Below are 11,812 nucleotides of genomic sequence, written 5' to 3'. Positions count from 1 at the left end.
TAGGCAACAAGCAACCCTTGACAAGATTAGCCAATCATAGGTCAAACCAGAAGGACCAGCCCCACAGAGCCCAGCCAGAGCTCTCAGCCCCCTATATCAAAAGCTAAATTAATTGGCTACATGTTGTTGTTGTTGTTGTTGTTGGGTTGGGTTTGGGGGGATTTTTGTTTTGTTTTGTTTTGGTTTGTTTTGGTTTGGTTTGGTTTGGGGGGTTGGTTTTGTTTGTTTGATTGTTTTTGTTTGGGTGTTTGTTTGTTTCATTTCATTTTTTGTTTTGTTTTGAGACAGTGTTTCTCTGTGTAGCCCTGGCTATTCTGGAACTCCCTCTGCAGACCGAGCTGGCCTGCACTCACAGAAATCCACCCATCTCTGCTCCTGAGTGCTAGGATTAAAGGTGTACCATGGTGACCCACAGTTGGCTACATTGTTAATGACTAAGTTCAGGAGCAGTTTGGCATACAGAAACAGAAAAGTGATACAAGTTTCATAACCTCAAAAAACACCCTTCCCTTCTGAGGCTTCGGCTCAAGGTCAAGTTTCCCACTGTGTCAAAGTCTTTGTCCCTTGCACTCACTGCTCCCCTAGTCACCTGCTGAAGCGTGCCCTTACTGCTCGCCTAGCTCCTCTTTATTTTCCCAACTATATTGTTTTCCTGAAACAAAATTTAGTGCTTGGCTAACTGGTGTCTCATCCAACTTTCTGAGGGGTATTTAAACATGATTCATGATTCACATACCAATTATATTCAGTGTTTTAGTAGCCAGCACACTGAACTTATATTCAGGAGACACTTCAGCCTTATTTAGTCACGACTTCAGCTTGCAACAATGTCACATACTGACCTCTTCCTATTTGGAACATGTAGATCAATTTAGCCCACTCCAGCACAGAGGTGGTCCAGTCATTTTTAAAAATTAATTAATAATCATTTTTCATATTATAAGATATAATAAATTTTGTAAGAAAGCAAAACAAGGGGCTGGAGAGATGGCTCAGAAGTTAAGAGCACTGTCTGCTCTTCTAGAGGACCTGAGTTCAATTCCCAGCAACCACATGGTGGCTCACAACCATCCGTATTGAGATCCGATGCCCTCTTCTGGCCTGCAGGCATACATGCAGGCAGAAAGCTGTATGTTGTATACATAATAAATAAATATTAAAAAAAAAGAAAGCAAAACAACTTAACATATATATTTACAAAAAAATTACCCAAAAAAACCCCAAAATTAAAAAAACAAAACCAGGAGAAAAGTTAGATTTAGCATGTAAAGGTCTGATCCACAGAGCAGTCCTATAATATGATACAGAAAGACCAAGAATTCCAAAGAAAATAGAGTATTTAATGGTACACATGGAAAGGAAAAGATATCTCATTCCCAAGAAGTCAAAACACAAATTAAAATTAACAAATGTTTTGGGGTTGGGGATTTGGCTCAGTGGTAGAGCGCTTACCTAGGAAGCGCAAGGTCCTGGGTTCGGTCCCCAGTCCCAGAAAAAAAAAATGTTTTAATCGTGTTACTATTAAAAATTAAAAAAGATTCCAGATTCGTTATTGGAAAGAGTATATGAAATTAAGTCTTTCCTGCACAGACTGGTGACAGACCAAACCAGTGCATCTTTTAGAATACTGAAATATTAGACACATGCCTTTTAGTCCGAAAATATTCATTGAAACCTTTCTTTCAATATTGAACCCAAGAGTTAGATATCCAGTACTATTCCTCTAGTGAATACTGATTCCCTGTATATGAAAAAGTATACAAAAACTTTTTTTTTTCGGAGCTGAGGACCGAACCCAGGACCTTGCGCTTGCTAGGCAAGCGCTCTACCACTGAGCTAAATCCCCAACCCCATGCAAAAACTTTTTAAAGAATATGATAAATATGTATGTATTGCCATGAGGTGTCAAAAAAACAAAACAAACAGACAGTTTGCCAAAGAATATGAGAAAGTGATGCTATTTCTAAATAGTTAAACGTATGAATGCACAGAAAATAGCCACAACTGGTGTGAAATCAAATAGCAGCTGACTCTGGTACAGAAAGTGGGCGCAGTATCCGCAGGAGAGTGGAAACAAGTGTACGTGCTTCTCTGGGTTCTTCGGGGATGCATCTGTACCTGTGGTTTCCATTGCACGTGCCAGAGAGCAGGAGTGGGGAGCAAAGGTAAATTCAATGGGAGCCAAAGAAGAAGCCGGAAGCTCTAAGAGGACGTCTTCAGCGTCTCCCAGCAAGAATGAACAGAGCAGTTGATGTACACAGATGTGAACTTGGATTTAACTTGGGAGTCCTGGAAGTTTGACTTCCTCTGCAGTAGCAAAAAGGTCGTATGGCACAGCGAGCTGAACTGATCGCCTTGTGCTCAACTTCTCGGGTCCACAGAGGCTCCTCATCCTCCTGGAATCTGCAATCAGGAAGGTCAGCGCGAAGGTTAGACTGCTTGAAAATCACTATGAAGTTGATGAGGGGTGAGGGATAAGGGGCGAGGGCTGAGGGGAGAGGGGGGAAGAGGAGGAGCAAGGGGGAGGGACGAGGGGAGGGGCGAGGGCGGAGGGGCGAGGGGCGAGGGGCTGTCGGAAATAACAAAGTCGGCTGAAACCTACTGTAGCTGCTTCCTCCATGTTGCTATGAGCGAAACACCGGACAGAAACACCTGACAAGAGGAAGGGCTTATTTAGCCTCACGGCTTCAGAGGACTCTGTCGTAGTAGAACAGCATGGTAGAGATCATGGAGGCCAAGTTCAGGAACACAACAGATTCAGGAGGCCATGTGTGAAAATAGGCTTACTTCCACACAGACAGGCAAGCAATTATAATCATCTTCTAAAGAATCAACTTCTCCACGGACCCTATATGCGTTACTTCCATATTTTGAATGTGTATGGTCCGTTAGGTAGATTCCCAACATCCTTTGTTATTTTAGGCCTGGTTTGAATGCATGCAGTCTCCGTAGAGGTAATCAACACAGACTTTGCTGAATTTACAGACCATAAAGACGGCACAAACCTAGGCAAAGGTGGGAGAGGTGTGGGAGGGTCGGCAGACTGCGGGTGAGAATGGGAACTGTTCTGGTAGGACACACTGGATGTGTGTCCATGTCACAGCCACGACTTCTTCACAGACTGAGAATGTACATTGCATGTCTTTAGAGAAAACATTCCTTTGCTTTAAACTGAAAACCCTTGGACACCAATGAGACAGAAGGAAGAAGTGGCCAATGTTCTGTTCCCCTAAGTGATGACTACTTCAAAGGGCTTGAAACTCTTGGGAAAGGGAGCCGAAGAGATATCCAGTGGTTAGAACACTTGCTGCTCTTCCAGAGTGAGCCCAGTTCCCAGCACCTGTGTGAGGAAGCTCACAATCATCTGAAACTACTGTTCCAGGGGATCTGACACCCTCCTTCTGGCTTCTGTGGGTATATGTACACATGATATAGCACACAACACACACACACTCACACACACACACACACATACACATACACACACACATACATACACACATATACACACAAACACACACACAAACACAAACACAAACATACACACACATACACACATACATACACACATATACACACAAACACACACACACACAAACATACACATACATACACACATATACACACAAACACACACACAAACACAAACACAAACACACACACAAACATACACACACATACACACACACAAACATACACACACATACACACACATACACACACACATATACGCCCCCCCACACACACACATACACACATACACACACACACATACACACATACATGCCCCACACACACACATACACCCACACACACACATATATACACATACACCCACACACACAAACACACACATACACACATACACACACATACACACATACATACATACACATACACACACAAACACACACAAACAAACATACACACACAACACGATATCATTAAAATCAATGGAAGTGTCAGGCATGGTATCACATAAATTTAATCCCAGCACTCAGGAGGCAGAAGCAGGCAGATTTCTCCAAGGTCAAGGCCAGCCTGGTCTACAAAGCAAGACACAGACTAGCCAGGACTCCGTAGTAAGACCCCGTCTCAAAAACAAAAAACAAAAAAAATGAGAAGGAAGAAAAATAAACTCCTCAAAATTAGGGGGAACAGAGTTACAGGAAACCAGAGAGGAAGGTAGAAACCTTCCTAAAATTATAAACCATTGATCAGAGATGCTAACAAAAATGAAAACACTTACTAAGTATAACATAAGGAAAGAAACATCTCCATTAATAAAAAGAAGTTTAGAATATAACGAGCTGGAATGTAGTTGCATCTCCAAGTATGAGATGGAGACTGAGTGATGAACTTCTACAACCTCTTCCTCAGACGAGTTCCAAGGCCTCTGAGATGCATAAGGAAGATGGCAACTCAGTGGGTAAACAGTGTGCCCTAAAAGCAAGAGGCCCTGCATTTGAATCCCTAGTACCCATGTGAGAAGTCAGAAAACAGGGTCATATGTCTGCAACCCCAAGGATCCTCCAGGGAGATCATAAATGGAGACAGACAAATTTATGGAGGATTGTGGGCCAGCTAGCCTGGGGTACCGTGCAGCAAAGCATCAAAAAGACTCTGACTCAAAGCAAGGTGAAGGAGGGGGACCAATAGCCTAGGTTGGTCTCTGATCTCTGCACATGTGCCAGGATACAGAGAGAGACAGAGGTAAAGAGACAGAGAGAGACAGAGACAGAGAGACAAAGAAGTGGAGAGACAGAGGCAGGGAGACAGAGAAATGGAGAGACAGAGAAAGAGAGACAGAGAGACACACAGAGAGAGACAGAGGCAGAGAAACAAAGAAATGGAGAGACAGAGACAGGGAGACAGAGAAATGGAGAGACAGAGAAAGAGAGACTGAGACAGAGAGAGATAGAGACAGAAAGAGACAGAGACAGAGAGACAGAGACAGAGAGACAAAGAAGTGGAGAGACAGAGGCAGGGAGACAGAGAAATGAAGAGACAGAGACAGGGAGACAGACAGAGAGACAGAGAGACACAGAAAGAGAGACAGAGGAAGAGAAACAAAGAAATGGAGAGACAGGGACAGGGAGACAGAGAAATGGAGAGACAGAAACAGACAGACAGAGACAGAGAGAGACAGAGAGACAGAGACAGGGAGACAGAGATATGAAATGGTCCCCTATTCAGGAAGCCACTATCTAAGAAGTTTAAGTTTTCTCCCCTGAAGCTGACCATTTAACTCTGAAGAGATCCTTTGACTTGGATGTCGGTTCCTTCTCCTGCATTTAAAAAACGTTATCGTCATTGCTATTCAGGCCTGGGATGGTCTGCATAATCTTCAAACGTGGCAAAAATAACAGGAGGATCTCGAAGCTCGTTGTATGACATAGAATCGAAGGGGGTGCTAGGTGGGAAACCATACCCCAAAATGCCCCTACCCTCATCCCCAGACGTCTGGATACATTACTTTAGATGGAGGTAGGGACCTGGCATGTGTTGCTAAGGATGTCGAGAAAGATGGTAGAGAACTAGAAAAGGAAACAGAGGCATACACTGGTAAGGTGGCGTATGAGCCAAAGAAGCCAGGCAGCTACATCAACTGGTCAAGATAAGAAAATAGATTCCCTGCACTCCGAACCTCCGGAAGGGACCCAGCCTCTCGGTTCCTTTAGACCGGAAGACTTATTCTGCATCACTGCCTCCCGAACTTGAGAGAATAAGCTTGTGTCCTTTGAAGCTAGAGAATGTGCACTCATTTGCTACAAAGCCAGCGAGAAACTATGGGACTAGAAAAGGATTTCATCTGAACCCAGTCCTCGGAGTCAGAGCAAATTCTGTCCTCCTCAACACCCTAGAGAAATAAAGTGGAAAAATGAGAGGTTTGGAATGTACTAGTCAAGATGATAAAGTCAAAAAAAGAAGGAAAAAAAAGCAAGAAAAATGCAAAGGCTGACCAGCAGTGGACACGGATCCCCCAACTCCAAAGACTCAGGTCTCTGCTGCTTCATTTGAGTGACAGGTGTCTCTCCCAGCCACAGAGAACCTCTGCGTATCTCATGGGGATGTCAGCTCAGGATCAGAGAAAAAGGAAGATGAGAAAAAAACGCCCATCTCTGGTTTCCTTTCTACTTTTGGGAGAGTAATAGTCACACCACACAAAGTGATACAAAGGAGCCCCATGCCAAGGAGGACTCAGATAAAAGAAAGCACATCGGAATTAATCACGGGCGTGGAGCCGAGCCTTCTCGAATCTCCCCCAGGCCACCAGTCAGAGCTCATGCTGAAGTTCATGAGAGGAAAGGGAACATAAAACCAGGAAGAAAACACCTGCATCAGGTGCATCCCCAAGCAGGGAAGTAGGCGGGACTCCCGGGGAGACCAAATTTAGTTATTTATGGCGATCCCTTACCAGCAAATTTAAATTCAATCCCCAATAACAGCACCTTCTAAAATAAATATTTTTATTTATGAATTTTTTCCTCACTTTGACCACTCAAAAACTTAACATATGCCAGGAGATGTTGGCAATGGGGCAGATAATCTCCAGCTAAAACATGTGAAAATTATATATATATATATATATGAAAAAAATCAACCTTTGATGAAATCACTCCCTCAGCTGTTATTTTTTGCTGTTGCTTCAGAAATATGCTCTCTGGCGCTCTCTCTCCTCCTTTCTTGTCCCCACAGTGAGGTGTCCTGCTGCTGAGGTAGATGAAAGGTCCAGTCTCTTTAAAATTTCATGCAGAGTTCTTCTCAGCTTCCTAGCTTTAAAGGCCCATGGCAAATTCAACATATTGTTACACTTGATGGAGGCAGATAAAAAAAATTACATGCAAAAAATATAGCATATATTCACCGTAGTCTGAAAAGACGGTGCAGTTAAGGCTGCCTCCCTTTTGCCAGCCGACGTGGACACAGATAGCTCTGATTTCAGTATTTGGAGACACAAAGGCTGCCCATGGGGTAACGTAACAAAAATAAGAATGAAGCCCATGTCTTGCAGGGTTAGGCTGGGGATTTATAGTATGTGAATAGCTTTATCCATCGTCTTTCTTAAGACATAGGAGGCATATTTTATAGATAGCAAATAGCACATTTAAAAAAAAAACAAAAAAATGGACTTTTTAGACTTGCACTGTTGAGCCCATTGCCCTGAGACGTCTTTATATGCATTTATACCTAAGCTGTCTCTGGTTTCATTTGTAAAAAGGATGTGGTTTATTCCCATAGTCTCCGCACTCTAAAAACAGAGGCAGGACAGTAGTCATGAGTTCAAAAACAATCGGAACTGCAGGCTTGAACTACAGTTTTTGAAATACTGTCTGAAAAGTTTTGTTTATTTTTTTAGAATATAGGATTACAAATTTCGTATTTTTTAGGTCTAGTAAATTTGAGGTTGAAGGTTTGAGTAGCTCTTTTCCTTCTGTTTTTATTAATCCTTGGGGAATTTTGCACACATATGTGAGGTGTTCTGGTGACCTCCATTCCTACTGACCTCCAACACATCTTCACTCTCCACTTCATGCTAACTTCTTTACTTTTCTATAACCCACTGAGTATAACTAGCACTACCCATGTGGTATATGAGGAAGGGGTTGTCCACTGAGGTATTGGTAATCTATAAATGACCACGTACCCAAAGAAAACCAATGCTCTCGCCCCACGTAGCCTTCAACTGCCAATGGCCCCTCAGCTAGGAGCTCTCTGGTCTCTTCTAAGCTCCGCCCCCAACCGTGCTAAAACAGTGGCTGTAAGTTCATGAGTGTGACAGCCAGGTCGTGTCCAGACAGGCTTCCACAGCCTCTCACTCATCTGTTCTTCCTGTTCACTCTTCTTCCGTGCCCTCTGAGCCTTGATGGAGAAAATCTATTGAGGCATGGCTTGGCAGCAATGGTTACATGACACCGTTGGCCAGGTTTCTATCGTTTGAATTCATTATCTTCTTTCAAGCATCTACTGGTTAATAACTACATGCCAGGCGCATGCTAGATACTAAAGGCAGGAGAAGTAGGCTCTGCCCTCGGGGCTCTGACAGGGTAGAAGGGCTTAAACCCGGCACTTGCAAGGAGCCTGCAGGTCCTTTAGAAGAAATGGGTTTGGAATATCACAGTGCCGTGAAAAGTGTTTGGTTCCGCTAGAAGGAAAAAGGAAACCTAGCTAGTTCCCAAGGCTCTGGTCACAAGCGGGCTCTCGGCTCAGAGCTGGTGAAACAAGCCCGGTGTTAGCAGATGCTAAGGGAAGGACCAGGTAGAAAGCATGAGCGGCTGGAAGATGAACACCGCTTCTGGTACTGATGTTGTTACCACATCCACTGCCGTCCACCACGCCATCCTGCCAGGCACAGAACCAAGTCACTGAACACGAAGGGAGACCAGAAGCCGGTGCTACTGTCTGGGTGCGGTGTGTCTCTACCAAGACTTCGTGAGACCTGGTTGCGATGTAGTAGTTGGCGTGCGTGAAACGCTTAAGAGAGATCGGTGTCCTTCTCTTGAGACCACATTAGTTCTTATTTTTCTGGATTGGTGGTGATGAAGTGAGTCGGTTTGTCTGTCTGTCTTCTGTGCAAATCACTGGCCATGCTCACACACCACGTGCCATTTGCCATATTAGAACAGCGTGAGAGACCCTTACCACACCCAGCTTCCCGATCTTGAACTCTAGAACCGAGCGCTAAATAAACCTTTTCTCCATAAATGACTTCAGGTATGGTCCAACATCAGATTGTCCTTTCCGTGTGTGTGTGTGTGTGTGTGTGTGTGTGTGTGTGTGTGTGTGTGTGTGTGTGTGTTGGAATTATTATTTTTATTGGATATTTTTTACTCATATTTTGCATCCTTTCCTTTTAATTATTACAACCAGATTTGCTGCCTCGACTTTCCCACTGCCCACCACATCTGGAAATAAGAGAGGTTTGTCCCACTGTTGGGGACCTGAAGACACAGGGCCCCATTGGGATCAGCATTTTGGACATCTGTCTCTTCTCCTTCCTTCTAAATTCTTCCTCCGCTAGGAACCCAGGGAACTCATTCCAGAGGTGACTCTGCACTCCAGACATCGGCCGCCATGTCTAAAGCCTCACAGCTACCGGGTGGAACTAAAGCCAAGCAGACACCCAAGCTAGAAATGTTTTAACCTTTATGCATGTGGTATGTCGTATGTGGGGCAGGGGTGCCCATGTGTGTGCTACTGATTGCACATGAAGGGCAGAGGATGCCTCTAGTGTTAGTTTTAGCCTTCTGCCTTAAGAAAGGGTCTCTTACTTTCATCCAACTATGTCTACCAAGCTATTTGGCCCAGGGGCTTCTGGGTACTCTTCATCTCTACACCCACCTCACTACAGAAGCACTGAGATTACAGATGTGTGCCACCGAATCTGGCTTTCCATGGTACAAACTCAGGTCTTCACCCTTGAATGACAGGTGCTTTATCCAAACCCATCTTCCCAGTCTAGATTATTTTTCTCCAGCACCTGGAAGTGGGAAAGTTTACCAAAACTATTACTACTTGTAAACAAAAAAAAATAAATATACCCATAGGCCTAAGACAGGCGTTTTGAGAAAGCCAGACTTCTTATGTTGTTTTCCAAGGCTGAACTTGCAAAGCACCAGCCCAGCCCTCTCTCCAACTCAGGAGACAAGCTGGCTCAAGCCTCAGGATCCACTGAGATATATCCCATGGGATCCTTCTTGACCTAATTTCTCTTCCCCCAAAAGAACTTTTTTCTTATTAGTCAAATTCCATGATTAACAATTCTCCCTATATTACACTAAGCACAAAAACGGTGTAAGGTCTGTATTCTGAAAAAAATTTACATGAAATACTGATACAAAATTATCATTAAATTGGGGTAACTGGGAAGATGCTACTTATCTATAAGACTCCTTTAAGTTTATCAGACAATAAGGAACAGGCACCAATCGAATCACAGAAATAGAATGTCCCCTCAAGTTATGTCACACAGGAGGAGGGAGGAAAAAAAGACCTGAGCTGGGGAAGAAGTTCAGGCTTATCTTATCTTAAGTCAGACCAAGGGGATTTAGGGTGTTTTTTAAATCCACTTGTGCACAATCATCTCTCAGATTAATCATACTCTTTAATAGAATATTATTATTAATTAGACATGTCAGTGCTTCAGGCAGAGAATTGTTGGAAAGTAGAAAGAGCTGTATTCCAAAGTCTTATGAGAGAGAGAGAGATTTCCATTTCTAACGCCGTGCACCTCTTCAGCTCCAATTCTCCGTGGAAAGCCCTCAGTGCATTGACCTCGAGTGACGCTAACGTTTAGACGCTTCCCGTTTAAGAGTCAGCTGAGCAGAGATGGCCCCGGAAGACATTCTCTGTGTTGTTTATGACCCGATTACATGGTTTGAGATTTTATTTATTATTTTGCCCGTGAGAGTGTTTGCCTGAATGTTTGCACCCCACATGCCCGCAGTATCCAGAGAGGCCAGAAGAGGGAGTCAGATCGCGTGGGTCCGGAGTTACAGGTGGTTGTGAATGACCATGTGTTTGCTGGGACTAGAACTGGACCCTCTTGAAGAGCAGCCAGCCCCCTTAATCACTGAGCCAGCTCTCTTGCCCCATTTTAAAATTTTTATAAATTTTAATTAGTATATTAATTAATTATACTATATTATAATGTATTATATAATATTATATTATTAAGTTATATTAATATAAAATATTAGGTTTAGAAAATATGGGTGGTTTTTTTTTTACAGCTCTCCCTGATGACTAAAATAATGTTGTATTTTCTATGTAGTACATTTTCTATTTTAAAAAAAACAAATCGGGCTGGAGAAATGGCAGTGACTGCCTTCCACTGGTCCTGAGTTCAATTCCCAGCAACCACATGGTGGCTCACAACCATCTGTAATGGGATCTGATGCCCTCTTCTGGTGTCTGAAGACAGCTATAGTGTACCTATATATAATAAATAAATAAATCTTTTTTTAAAAAAGGAAAACATTTATAAGAAAGAAAGAAGAAAAGAAAGAAAGAAAGAAGAAAAGAAAGAAAGAAAGAAAGAAAGAAAGAAAGAAAGAAAGAAAGAAAGAAAGAAAGAAAGAAAGAAAGGAGGAAGAAAGAAAGAACAGCTGGGTGGTGGTGACACACACCTTTAATCCAAGCACTCAGAAGGCAAGACATGTAATTCTCTGAGTTCGAGGCCAGCCTGGTCTACGGAGCAAGTTCCAGGACAGCCTGGGCTATACAGAGAGGCCCTGTCTCAACAAGACAAAACAAAAATATCTTCCAGGTGTGCTGATAACAGCAGAGCTCCATGGGTCTGAGGTTAGCCTGGTCTACACAGTAAATCCTAGGCTAGCCAAGGCTACACAGTAAGATCTCCAAACAACAAAGAGAACAAAGTCTGACTGAGTGTTGTAGCGCGCACCTGAAGTCCCATCATGTGGGAGGTGAAGTGGGGGTGACTGGGGGTTCGAGCTCATGCTGAGCTGCATACCAAGCTAACAACTGACTAGAGACCAACTAGAACACTTGATACCCAGTCTCAAAGTTAAAAAGAAAAATAATCTGTCCTGTGTATACCACCACAGTTATTCGAATAAGGAAGCAAACCCCAAGGCTGTGGAATGGGTCTGTAGGTCCTTGCCTCCAATCCCCAAACTAACCCCAAGGTTAAAGTCCACATTTCCTCCAGTTTCCATCTGCACCCAGGAGCTGACCCTGTGCCACAGCTCTCTGTACCCAAATCCCACCAGAAGAGAGCTGTTCTCCTACGAGTGCTGACACACCTGAGAGCACAGGAAATACGGGGACAGAGTGGAGCAGAGACTGA

This window comes from Rattus norvegicus, chromosome 19 (assembly GCF_021556685.1).
Source record: "Rattus norvegicus strain SHRSP/BbbUtx chromosome 19, alternate assembly SHRSP_T2T, whole genome shotgun sequence".
NCBI classification, from domain to species: domain Eukaryota; kingdom Metazoa; phylum Chordata; class Mammalia; order Rodentia; family Muridae; genus Rattus; species Rattus norvegicus.
Note: the sequence above shows the minus strand (reverse complement) of the source record.